Source organism: Pelodiscus sinensis, chromosome 3 (genome assembly GCF_049634645.1).
Source record: "Pelodiscus sinensis isolate JC-2024 chromosome 3, ASM4963464v1, whole genome shotgun sequence".
In the NCBI taxonomy this organism is placed as follows: Eukaryota; Metazoa; Chordata; order Testudines; family Trionychidae; genus Pelodiscus; species Pelodiscus sinensis.
Window position 1 is genome coordinate 142,260,788 of NC_134713.1, and position 12,357 is coordinate 142,273,144.

General features: G+C 47.8%; 1 protein-coding gene across 2 annotated transcripts in view; it reads left to right on the forward strand.

Moving 5' to 3' along the window:
- The first annotated feature begins 2,338 nt into the window (after nucleotides 1-2,338).
- The window catches only part of DNAH8 (dynein axonemal heavy chain 8), a 615,913-nt gene continuing 605,894 nt past the window's right edge, over nucleotides 2,339-12,357 (forward strand). For both annotated transcript variants that reach the window (XM_075925079.1, XM_025186355.2), the window contains exon 1: nucleotides 2,339-3,159. The gene's annotated coding sequence lies outside the window, so the exon portion shown is untranslated. The remainder of the gene's footprint in view (nucleotides 3,160-12,357) is intronic.

The following is a 12,357-nucleotide window of genomic DNA, read 5'->3' on the forward strand; positions in this document are numbered from 1 at the left end:
CACTTCAAAATTGGGCACATCTATACTGCCACACACACAGTTCAGAGTGTGAATAGCAATGTGCACCAAAGTGCAACCAAAGTAACTTTCCCCATTTGAATAATGTGGGTGTGAACTGAAATCTCCCTATATGATTCTGCTGACACAGATTTGATTGCAGGTGTGAAGCCATAGTTAATTTCTTTTTCGTTTCCTATCGAAGTAATGGAAAGAAAAAATATGATTAAAATAGGAAGAAAATCCACAAAAACTGACGGGTGTCATGAATAAGTATACCACATTAAAGTACTTTTTACTAATGTTTTAAAATTGATTTCATGTTGACATTAGATTAGCCTTTAGTGTTGTTTGTGTGATGCTATTTATTCATGCTTGGAATAAATGTATGGCTATTGTTATATTATTTTTAGTTAATTTATTTAAGCCTGCTACCTTTGATATTCTTACATTACCTTTTGATCTTCGAATAGGAGGCAGCACATAAATATTCTTATTTGTAATTATATTATTATTATTATTAATAATAATAATAATAGTAGTAATAATAATAATAATAATAAATACTAATATTATGCCAGACCATTCCCTTAGTGGGCAGGTGGGAATAGTGGACTCTACATAATCGAAAACTAGTAGGAATATATGGGTCTGGTGGTGCCCACTAAAAAATTGTAGGCAGAGGAAGCATATGATTAAAGTTTACTGCCCTGATTCTGTTTCATTCCAGAACTTGGGAAGAGTATCCCTGCAAGCCCTTACATACATGAGCTATGAGTGGGGTCTAAAGAAGCATGTTTGCATAATTTTGCCTGGGAAAATAGCCTACACCAGGGGTTCCCAAACTTTTTGACACAGGGACCAGTAAATCCATTCACGAGCTTTTGGAGGACCAGTAACATTCATTTGCATATTTGCATATTCATTAAGCAAATGATGAATATTCAAATACATTGTTTCTGGTCCTCCCAAAGCCCCCAGTGCCAGCTTTAGCAAAGCTTTTGATACGGTCACCCACAATATTCTTGCCATCAAGTTAACGGAATATGGATTGGATAAATGGACTGTAAGATGGATAGAAAGCTGGCTAGATGAGGGTTTCCCAAACTTTGTACTTTAGTTGGAACACTTTTTTTTCAGTACTGTTTTTTGCATCCCAAAAATATAAACTCATATAAAAAAAAGAATAAAAAATTATTAAATTTTCAGTGTTTCACCCGGCTGCATCCTCTGCCCAGCCTGGGCCAGGGCTTGGGAGACTCGGCACAACATGGGCACTCCAGGAGGCGGGAGCAGGAGCAAATTGGGGGTAGGGTATCTGGCTAGGAGGGAGAGTGCAAGGAGGGGTAAGGTTGCCAGGTGTCCGGTTTGGTACCGGACAGTCTGGTATTTGAGGGTTCTGTCAGGGAAACAAATTGAGAAAATACCAGACATATAAAATGTCCGGTATTTTCTAATTAGGTAAGTTTTATTATTATTAGGTGTATCAATCCATAGCTGCAAACTGCCTGGCTGGTAGATGTGCTCACCCTGCATGAGTATGTCTACCAGCTAGGCTGTTTGCAACTACTCAAGGGAGGGTATGGGGCAGGGCAAAATGGAATCTCCGGGGCTGGAATCACTTGTGTGTCCGGGTCTGCATGTGCCTGGGTCAGTCCCGCTTCCCGCCAGCTGATTTTCTTCACTCCCCCCTCCTCCCGCATCTCTTCCTGATCTCCCCCGTCCAGCCCTGCTTCCGGCGGCTGGTTCAACCGATCTCCCCCGGCCAACGCCACTCCCCCCGATGAAACCCCTGACCAGCCCCGCTGCCCCCAATCCCCTCCCAGCCGGCTGGTTCTCCCCCCCTTCTCCTCCTGATCTCCCCTGGCCAGCCCCACTGCCCCCATCCTTCCCTGCTTCCGGTGGCTGGTTCTCCCATACTCCTCCTCCCGATCTCCCCCGGCCACCCCGCCTCCCTGGCCAGCCCTGCTTTTGTCGGCTGGCTGCCTACCCCGATTTCCGCTGGACAGCCCTACTGCCCCCTACCCCATTTTCCAGCGGCCGGTTTCCCTCCACCACACCTCCTCCCAGCCCACCCCGCTCCCTTCCCGGCAGCCACGCTGAGGCCTGATATTTTTTTTCCCACAGACCAGTATCGGGCCACGACCCATAGTTTGGGAAATGCTGGCCTACACTATGTACCCTGTTCTCTTTGTGAGTACAAATACTAAATGGGGGGAGAGCAGGGGACATCCTATATCACAATACAGGAAAGCAGTAATGCTGCTGTCACAATGGATGTAAAAGACGAGTGGGTTACAGTTGCACAAGACCATTTACTCTGTTGGACAGACTTTGGCACATCAAATGTATTCACTCCTAGTGGTTAATAAAAGTCGGATTATTCAACCTGACAGTAGAACAAGTCAGATAATTGGTTGGACAAGGAACTTGGCTCTGGGCACCTGCAACAGAGGATCCAACCCTGAGAAAGAAGAACACCTTGTTTTAAGTTTTACAGCATTTTATTATTTTTGTACTTTTTACACCCAAAAATTTAATCGCCAGCCTGGCTATGATTAAGTTGTTTAAAAAAAAGTGTTGCAATGGTAGAAAAATCATGTGTCTGAAAACTGTGGGTACAGGGGGTCCTTATATTTTTAAGGGGGTACTTTATTTAAAAAAAAGGTTGAGAAACACTGCCTTACATCCCTACTTCTCAGGCTCCTGGGGCCACGGTTAAGGAGCAAGTTAAGGGGATGGGGACCCTGCTGCAGCTGAAGGGGTCAGTGGCAGAAAGTCAGTGTTGAGAGAAGGAGCAGGGGCCGAGCCCTGGTGCGGACATTTATGGCGCAGTGGATCCCCTAGCGCGGTGGGATGGAGACAGCAGAGCAGTCGCACGAGCCTGCAACGCTCTCCGCTCCCGGCATGACCCGCCCCAGGCTATTCTGGGTCGCGCGCCACTGGTCGTCTCTCTAACGGTCAGCGAGGTCGACTCCCCCCTGCCAATTCCAAGTAGCCTTCCGCAGCGCTGTCTAGTCCCGCCGCTCCAGTGCGGCGGCGGCTCTGTGGTATTGCGGCAGGTGGAGGGATTCGGCGAACGGACCCTAGTCTTGGGTGGGAAACGGTCGACGCCTGGCTGAGGAGGTTCCCCCGAGAGGTCCGGCGAGCAGCTCAGTACAGGTCAGTGAAAGGTGCGGCCGGGAGGGGGTTGGGAGGGGGCGTCCTGCACCGGCTTCTCCGAAAGGAAACGAAGAGGCGGGACAGCCCCTGAAATCAAAGGGAGAGAAAGTTAAGAGCGAGGCTGGCCACCCCTCCCCTCCGAGGCCGAAACCGCCCGTCCTTAGTGGCCCGCCGGAGTGTGAAACCCACCTCGGGAGGCAGCAAGAGACGCTGGCCTGGCGGAAAGGAGAAGCCCCGCACGGAGCCGGGTCTGAGCGGGGCGGCAAAGGCTGAGGCATCAGCCCGCTTCTGATTTTGAGGCAAAGCAGCGAGTCTTTCCCGCTGGGCAAGGAGAAGAGCGCTTCCGCTCCCCGCAAGCGAGTCCCAGCGCGTGGGGGAAAGAGCCTACCCGGGCTGCAGGGCAAAAGGAGAAGCCCTGGGCGGGAGGGAGCTTCCAAGAATCGGGAAGGAGACAAACCATCGTATCCATCTCGGCCGCTCCCTCTAGCTCTATGGTTGAGGATTGGGAGAAACTGGATGCGGTCCTTGCCCCGTAGAAGTCATCAGGGTTTTGCCACTGATGTCAGTGATTCATGTTTTCACCACCTTCCCCAGCCTTGAGGATAGACGCGCACGACGGCTCTGGACGTAGAGCAGGGGTTCTCTCAATATACATTGTTGGTACTTTTAAGAATGCAGCAACCAACTCGTGATAATGACCGCAGTGACATTAACTTCGGGAAAATAAATATGCACAAATATTCATCCAACTCCTTATAATTTATTATGTAGGGTTTCCAGACAATACCAATAATGTTGTGACAAGAGCTATTTGTAGGTATCACTACTGACAGGACTTACTTGCTACCTGGGAGGTAGTGAAAAGTTGTAAGTGATCTTAACTAACATACAAGTATCACTTTTTACAGCCTCACAGCTAACTAGTAAGCCTGCTGTGAAAAGCAATACATGCATGTTTGTAAATATTTTTCTAGCAAGTCCCAGGATGAATTAAGCCCTGGATGAGGAGAGGTTGAAGGGGGAAATCAGCTGGGGTCAGGGATGATGGTGGGATGGATGCAGGCAGTGGAGAACCTGGGGGAATGGATATGGCATCAGGAAGACAGCAGGGTCCGGGGGCAACAGCTGTGTGTGTGTGGGGTGATGGATGCAAGGCTTGGGGCATGGGTGGTCGGAGCAACCAGGGCTAGGGGGAGGCAGGACTCCAGCCCCACCTAAAGCCCTGCACCCTCTGCTGAGGCCCTGTCTCTACCACGGGGAGGGGAAGAGAGTGGAGGAGGCAGATGCGTGCACATGTGTCCCAGCTTCCCCAACCCTGGAGCACCGGAGAGGGAGGGGCTGTGAGGCTCTTACTACATATAACATGTAGAGGTGTAGCGATTGGCGCAAGCTGGGCCTGCTTGGTCCTGGCTTACGCTCAGTCAAGCAGCCCCACTTGGCAGCAGACAGAGCTGGCCACCACGAACAGAGGTTGCTCCAGCACCAGCCCCTATTCGTGGCAGCCAGGGCTGGCAACTGCCTGAGCAGCTCCTGGCCACTGTGCTGTGGAGAGGGACTGCTGCCTGAGCAACCCCTGCCCGTGGCCAGCCCTGAGCACTGCGAACAGGGGTTCCTTGGCAGCAACTGCCCCGTCCATGTCTCCTATACCCCTGCTGCCTGTGATAGAGGCAGGAGGAGGGGCTCCCCTCAGCACCAGTTCCTGTTCCCCCTTGCTGCCTCTCCTATACTCTAAGGAGTCACTTGCATATATCATGGCTGATATGACTGATATTCAGGCTGCAACAGATTCACATGTAACTGCCTGACAGCCCATTGGTTCAAAAAGAGACAATGCCATATCTCTTCCTCGCTCCTCTGGCACATTCATATGCCAGATGTGCAAGACCGTGCCTGCTCTGGGTGGGGAGAATTCATGGGCGTGAAGACCTGGCTTTATAGCATGAAGAGAAAGAAACAAAGTTCAGGATGGGAGTTAGAATCTCCAATGCCATGGAGAAGAAATCCTGACCACCTTCTCCTTAGGAAGAGACAATCCCAGGGGTTCCTAAGAAAAAGACTGACCCTAACCCAGAAGAAAGAGAATGATTGCATTTATTTCTTGCACCACTCGGCATAGGAGGGGCATATAGGGTACGTCTACACTGCATCCCTAGTTCGGACTAGGGATGCAAATGGAGACAACCAAAGTAGTTAATGAAGTAGGGATTTAAATATCCCGCGCTTCATTAACATGATCTCGCCGGCGCGCTAGTTCGAATCACAGCTGATTCGAACCAGGAAGTGCGCGCCGGGACGCGTTAGTTCGGACTAAAGCCCTTAGGCCGAACTAACGTTACTCCTTATTTTTTGAGTACTTCCGGCGCGCACTTCCTGGTTCGAATCAGCTGTGATTTGAACTAGAGCACCGGCGAGATCATGTTAATGAAGCACAGGATATTTAAATCCCTGCTTCATTAACTACTTCGGTCGTCTCCATTTGCATCCCTAGTCTGAACTAGGGATGCAGTGTAGACGTACCGATACTGACACATTGAAATAAAAATTTCTATTCAGGGGTTTTGAAATCCATTGTACAAAACTGTACATCTTATATATTAGGTATATTAACAAACATGTATTTGTGTAAATGTGTAACTGCTAACATTTTTATGTATACAAATATGCATAACTCAAAGATGCTTTGGACAAAATACCTCATGTAATTTATCAATTTTAATGTCTCAATCTGCTGGATTATTTTATTATCTTATTTTGGTTTATGTAGCACTCTTGTATGTAAAGTTAGAAATATGGAGTATGGAATGGTTTATGGTTTTAAATGTGCAAATTAAAGTCATCCAGGGTGTTTCCAATACTTGGGTAATCAACTTAGTGACCTGTAAAAAGCATGGTTTTGTCCTTTAAGTCTAAGCAGTGGTTGGTTCTAGGAAGACATGTGGCCACCGGTGTTCCCTCTAAGCTGCACAGCAGAACAGTTTCACAAGTTATTAATCAGCCTTGACCAGTAAGTTAGTGTCTTAGAACTAGCTATGTGTTTTCTTTTCTTTTAAATTTGTAATGTATTTTGCTGTCTGTTTTTACTTCCTGGATACTGTGCCGGAAATTGCATTCTCCTCAGAACTGAAGTGATTCAGTGTCTGCATTGCTCTTTTTGGGGGGAGGGGTGGTGATTTCAGCTCTGTTCCTTACTTAGGGGAGACCAAGAGATTTGGCTCATTGGGACATTGTGGTGAGAAGCTGCAGAGAGCAAGGAAGCGAGTGTCAATTACTTTATCTGCACACTGGGAAGCAGCCCCAAGGGGTTTTCTGTGACTGCACACCATCGCATCAAGTTTATCGGTTAATCTTGTTAACAAGTACACTAACATCCCTACTATATATGATGGAAGCAATGCATTGGATTGCTATTATTACTTCAAGCCAGAGGGTGTTAGTGCATCACCAGGACTGCTAGTTCTAGCATCCCTGCTTTCACCCAATCCCTATGTGTAGAGAGCATACCCATGAAAGGGATATAAATACTTCTCTTCAGCAATAAGGGTATGTCTACACTACCCCCCTAGTTCGAACTAGTGGGGTAATGTAGTCATGCGGAGTTGCAAATGAAGCCCGGGATTTGAATTTCCTGGGCTTCATTTGCATAAAGCCGGCCGGCGCCATTTTTAAATGCCGGCTAGTTCAGACCCCGTGCTGCGCGGCTACACGCGGCACGGACTAGCTAGTTCGGATTAGGCTTCCTAATCCGAACTAGCTGTACGCCTCGTGGAATGAGGTGTACAGCTAGTTCGTATTAGGAAGTCTAATCCGAACTAGCTAGTCCATGCCGCGTGTAGCCGCGCGGCACGGGGTCTGAACTAGCCGGCATTTAAAAATGGCGCCGGCCGGCTTTTTGCAAATGAAGCCCGGGAAATTCAAATCCCGGGCTTCATTTGCAACTCCGCATGACTACATTACCCCACTAGTTCGAACTAGGGGGGTAGTGTAGACATACCCTTAGAGAAGATAGAGCACTGTCACCTCAGTGACACTGGAGCAGGTACCCCACGGCCTGAGTATGTCCCAGGCATCCTCTGAGACCAGAGAGGGAACATTAGGTGAGTCTCCAGGAATGACTGACCGTCTCTCTTAATTCTCCCCAGCCGGACCAGCTGTGAGAGGGGGGTGGGCAACGCCACCCAAGGCAGCTGCCTGACATTGTGAGGAGTCGTAGGTACTGGAGAACCCATGAAGACCTGATGCAGGAGCACATCTCCATACTTCGGGCCCTGCATGAGACACTGGTTCAGAAGGTCCGGGAGGACACACAGTGGTGGAGAGAGACATGGATGGAGTTGCTGCAGCAGGGATGCAACATGGGCACAACCATGCAGGCTCTCCTTGCCCACTGGGAGCCAGCTTCTGCTCCTGCCCCAGTTCCTGGTTTCCCCCCCCCCCGCACCATGACAGCCCCTGCTCCAGTCTCCCTCCTGCATTTCCTGGGACTCTCCCACCCCCAAGGTTGCTGAGGTCCCAGCATACAAGATGGAGAAACCACCTGAGCCAGGTGCCACTCCCAGCCCCAGTCCTGAGCCTCTCCTCCACCCTGTGTCCCCTTTCAGCTCTCATTCCCTCACCAAGGTTCTCAGCTTCCCCACTCCAAACTGGTTCCCGATGGATTGGTAACTGTCAGGCATGGTGAGCTTCCACATCACAATGGCGATCCACTTCTCCAGTGGGTAATGGGTTGCATCGGGGTGTCCTGTCACGTGAGGGCAGGGATGAGCCAGGCACACAGCTCCAGAAACATTTCCTTCCTTAATCAGAAATTTGGGAGCCACTGCTCGTCATCCCTCTGCTCCATCATAAGTCGGTCCCACCAGTTGGAACTAGTGTCCAGCCGCCAGAAGTGACGCTCCACAGTGGGATGTGACTGAAGAAGCTGCACTCCCAGACACATTGTGAGGGTCTCCTCAAACAGCTTGGGATCATGTTCCTGCAGGGCCTGGAGGGCAGCATGCAGAAACTGCAGTACAACATATAGAGGCTGTCACGTGCCCAGAGGCAGCTCTGGCTCCATAGCAGGGAGTGCTGTGGTGTCCAAAAACAGAGCAACCAAAGTATTCAGTGGAAAGGCTTTGCTTTCCCTCAGAGATGTAGGCAAGCTGAAGAACCTGAGAAATGGCTATACGGTGAGGGGGGAGGTCCCTTTAAGCACTTGTCTCAGATTTCCTGATCTCTTGCCTGAGGCTGTCACTGCTGACCTGATGTACTTCCTGAACTGGTTCTGGGTGGGCCTTAAATGTGGGTTAGCTTCCAATCAGTGTTGACACTCTATTTTGAAATAGCAAAGCACTATTTTGATCTCTTTTTGTGTGTAGATGCACTATTTTGAAATAAGCTATTCTGGAAAATTTCTTCCAAAATAGCTTATTTTGAAATAAGCATGCAGTGTAGACGTACCCTTAGAGATCAAGCAGTTGATGTGGGCCCCAGTGGGAGAGCATCAGATCCTTTGATTCCAAGGGGAGTGATGAAAGAAACCAATTCTCTTATACCAGTGGTTCTCAACTCGTTTCAGTCCACGGACCACCAGGCCAATCAAATCATTTTCGTGGACCACCTTCTTTTTGAGACATGATAAAAAAGAGCAACCAACAAACATTTTGGTTTGCAATTTATTTCTTACTAGCAGATTTTTGGATTCTCTTCTCACTGACAAGCTTTTCAATGTTTGGAGTGGTACTTGATAATGCACAACGAATATCGCTTTCCACTGCAAGCTGATTTCTCTTTTTGGACTTAACGTGCAACAAACACGAAAATCCAGTCTTACACATATAAGTTAATGCAAATGGCAAAAGAAATCTGACTGTGTGTGCTGACAGATTTGGGTAACTCCCGGTCACGCTGGCCCAAAATTTCTCTATGGTAGACTGCTGGTACAAGTCTTGAGTCGCAAAATCATTTTTCAGATCCAAGAATCCTTCCTGCAGATCCTCTGGAACACTATTAACATCTATTGTAAATGGATTCCTGATGAAAGATAATCCATTCCTTGCCCTGTCCACCTCCGGAAAGTATCATTGGAATTCGTCTCGTAGCTTCCGTAAATGATTGAGAATTTGCATCCGAATGGCTTCCTTTTTCCTGAGCATGGCATCCACATATGGAAATTGAACCAAATTATTGCCTTCGACTCTTATGATCCAGAGTTCCAATTTGTCAAGAAAAGCCTTGATGATGCTTTGGTGAGAGAACAGATTTGCACTTTTCACTTGCAGCTGAAGATTCAGTTGTTCAAGATTCCAAAAATATCGACAAGATACGCAAGTTGTAAATTTGACTGTGTCAGCACATTTTGGAATTCCTCTTTCCTTTGAGCCTGGAGAAATAAATCCAACTCCTCTCTCAATTGAAAAACTCTGTTGAGTATGTTCCCTGCTGACAACCACCGTACAGAACTGTAGAACAGCAACACATCAGAGTCGGAACCCATGTCCAGGCAAAATCTTTTGAACAGCCTGGTGTTCAGAGCCAATGATTTGATGTGATTCACCACTTTCACCAGCCCTTTGAAAATGGCGTTCAGTTGATCAGGCAATGTTTTTGATGCCAAAACTTCCCTATGAATGAAGCAATGAACTCCGGTTACCATTGGAGTGCACTGTTTCACCAGCATTTGGAAGCCCAATCTTGAGCCCATCATGGCAGGTGCACCATCAGTGGTGATACCCACAAGATTTACCCAATCCAGACCATGTACTTCAAAGAAATCGTTAACAATTTCCATCACATCCTGAGCCTTTGTGGTGGTATTAAGAATATTGCAAAAAAGAAACTTGTCATTGAAGTCTCCCTCAACCATGTATTGTGTGAACATCAATAGCTGAGAGCACAATGCGATGTCATTCGATTCATCCAATTGTATGGCAAACTATGGAGACTTCTTTATTTCATCCACAACTTGTTCACTGATGTTCTGTGATATCTCATTTATCTGTCTCGATACTGTGTCATTGGAGACAGATATATCATTCAGCTTCCTTGCTGCTTCCTAGCCAAGAAAAAGCTGTACCACCTCTTTTGCACAGGGGTGCACAAGTTGCTCTACAATGGTATGAGGCTTCTTGGCCTGTGCAAGTTTGTATGCAACAATGTAGGAAGCGCGCACTGCATTGCTTGTCTTATTGTAGAATGCACTTGTTGAGTCAAGGCGCTGCCTCTTCAGACCTGATAACTGACACTCAAAATAATCTTCATCCTTTTGCAACAAGTTGGGGTGACACTTTTCGAGATGGAGTTTCAGCTTAGCCGGCTTCATTGAGTCATTCCCCAAGACTTTGAAACAAACAACACATTGTGGCAAATCCATGCCTTCTTTTTCTTGACAAGTGAAGCCGAATTTGAGGTAGTCCTCCGAATACTTGCGCTTGACATTTCTTCCTGTCATTGCCATTATAAACAGAGTACACCATACCTGTAAAAGAGCACATGTAGCACAGGATGAACGACACAGCAACCACTCAGCATGACGGCAGCAGCTACACTGATGCTCAGAGCCTCAGACAGACATTACTGGCAACACAACACGGTTGCATCCTAGGTGACGCTATGAATGATGCACCACATGCTTGTGAACATGGCATAAAACAGCCTAATGGCGGTGCTTATGACTTTGGACCACCAAAAAAGTCACCATGGACCACCAGTGGTACATGGACCACCAGTTGAGAACTACAGCCTTATACACATCTTAAATTCCAGTCTCAGGCTCACATGAGAAGTACTTCCATTCTTAAAAATGAGGAAAGACAGAAACATAAAGACAAAGATTGAATGTGGGGCAAAGAGCTATACTATAGTTATGGACTTGGGATGTCTCACATCTGATTTTTCTGTAACAGAAAAGTTTAAAAGGAACCCTGTCTCAGGAGCTCTCTTTCAAGAAAGAAAAATTCTCATTCTGGAGGTGGTTTCATGCCATAGAATCTCTCTGCTGTGTCAAGATCCTTATTTTCAAATCTTTGTGGAAAAGCATTCTTCACAAGTTTTTGCTACTATTTCCTCACTATTTACTATATCTAAATGCTTCACAATATTTTTTCACAACTGCACCTGTATTTCCCCTTTGTGGCCCTTCAAGGGGACCCGCTTTAGTCATCAGCCATTGCCTCTCTTGCATAGAGACCTGTATCTCACTTCCTTTTGAGAGGGTTTTTTTCTCCAGACTGCATAGTTTCCTGCTTACACTGGTATCCCCAGGAAGCCAGACTGCCAAATGAGGCCAGTGTCTGTGCTTTGTTTCTCTGTGAAGGCTACAAACAGTTGTAATTGCCAACGTTCACAAGTTACCATTCAGCTTTTTGTAAGCAAGTACATTTATTCTTAAGGTAAAAGCATTACAGAAAAATTATATTAATAGAAGACCCTACAAATAGACACAAAATCAATGGGGCTGGATCTGATGTCTCCAAAGGTGCTGAGGGAGTTGGCTAATGTGATTGCAGAGCCATTGGCCATTATCTTTGAAACTCGTGGTGATTGGGGTTGGTCCTGAACGATTGGAAAGAGGCAAATGTAATGCCAACCCTACACTACAAAGATGGCCACTACACAATGTGGCAGGGTGTTGCCTTACACTGGCCCTTTAAGGGGCTGAGACCTGGAGTCAGGGGGAAGCCCAGCTGAGGCAATTAAGAAGGGCCCAGCTGGAGGCTATAAGAACAGTTCCTGGGAGGAGGAGAGAGACCTGCCTGCCTGCAGTGAGAGAGCTTTCAGCCTAGCAAACCCAGGCTACCCGGCCTGAGGTCCTAGGGGCTGCAAGGAGGCAGTCGTGGAGGGCGGGGCTCTCATGGAGGCAGCTGTGGTAGGCTGGGGGAATTTGAGCCAGGGAAGCCCCAGGCCATAAGTCCGCAAGGCAGGGTTGCAGGAGGCAACTGGGCAGGCGGAGTGGGAGAAGAACTGGGGGTCCTAGGGAGTAGGGAGGACCCTGGAGGAGGAGCGGAGGAAGAACAATGACTCCCTCCTCTCCCCCGGAAGGGGGTGCAGACCAAGATCGGAGTGGTCACTGCCGGAGGGCAGTGCCCAGAAAAGAACACCTCACCCAAAGGGGGTGCGTTGATATCGGAGCAGCCAGTTACTTCCCCCAAAAGCCACCCTGAGGGAAGAAGCCGTGCGGAAAGTGAGTGAACCTGCTACAACAATTACATAGCAGTCTAG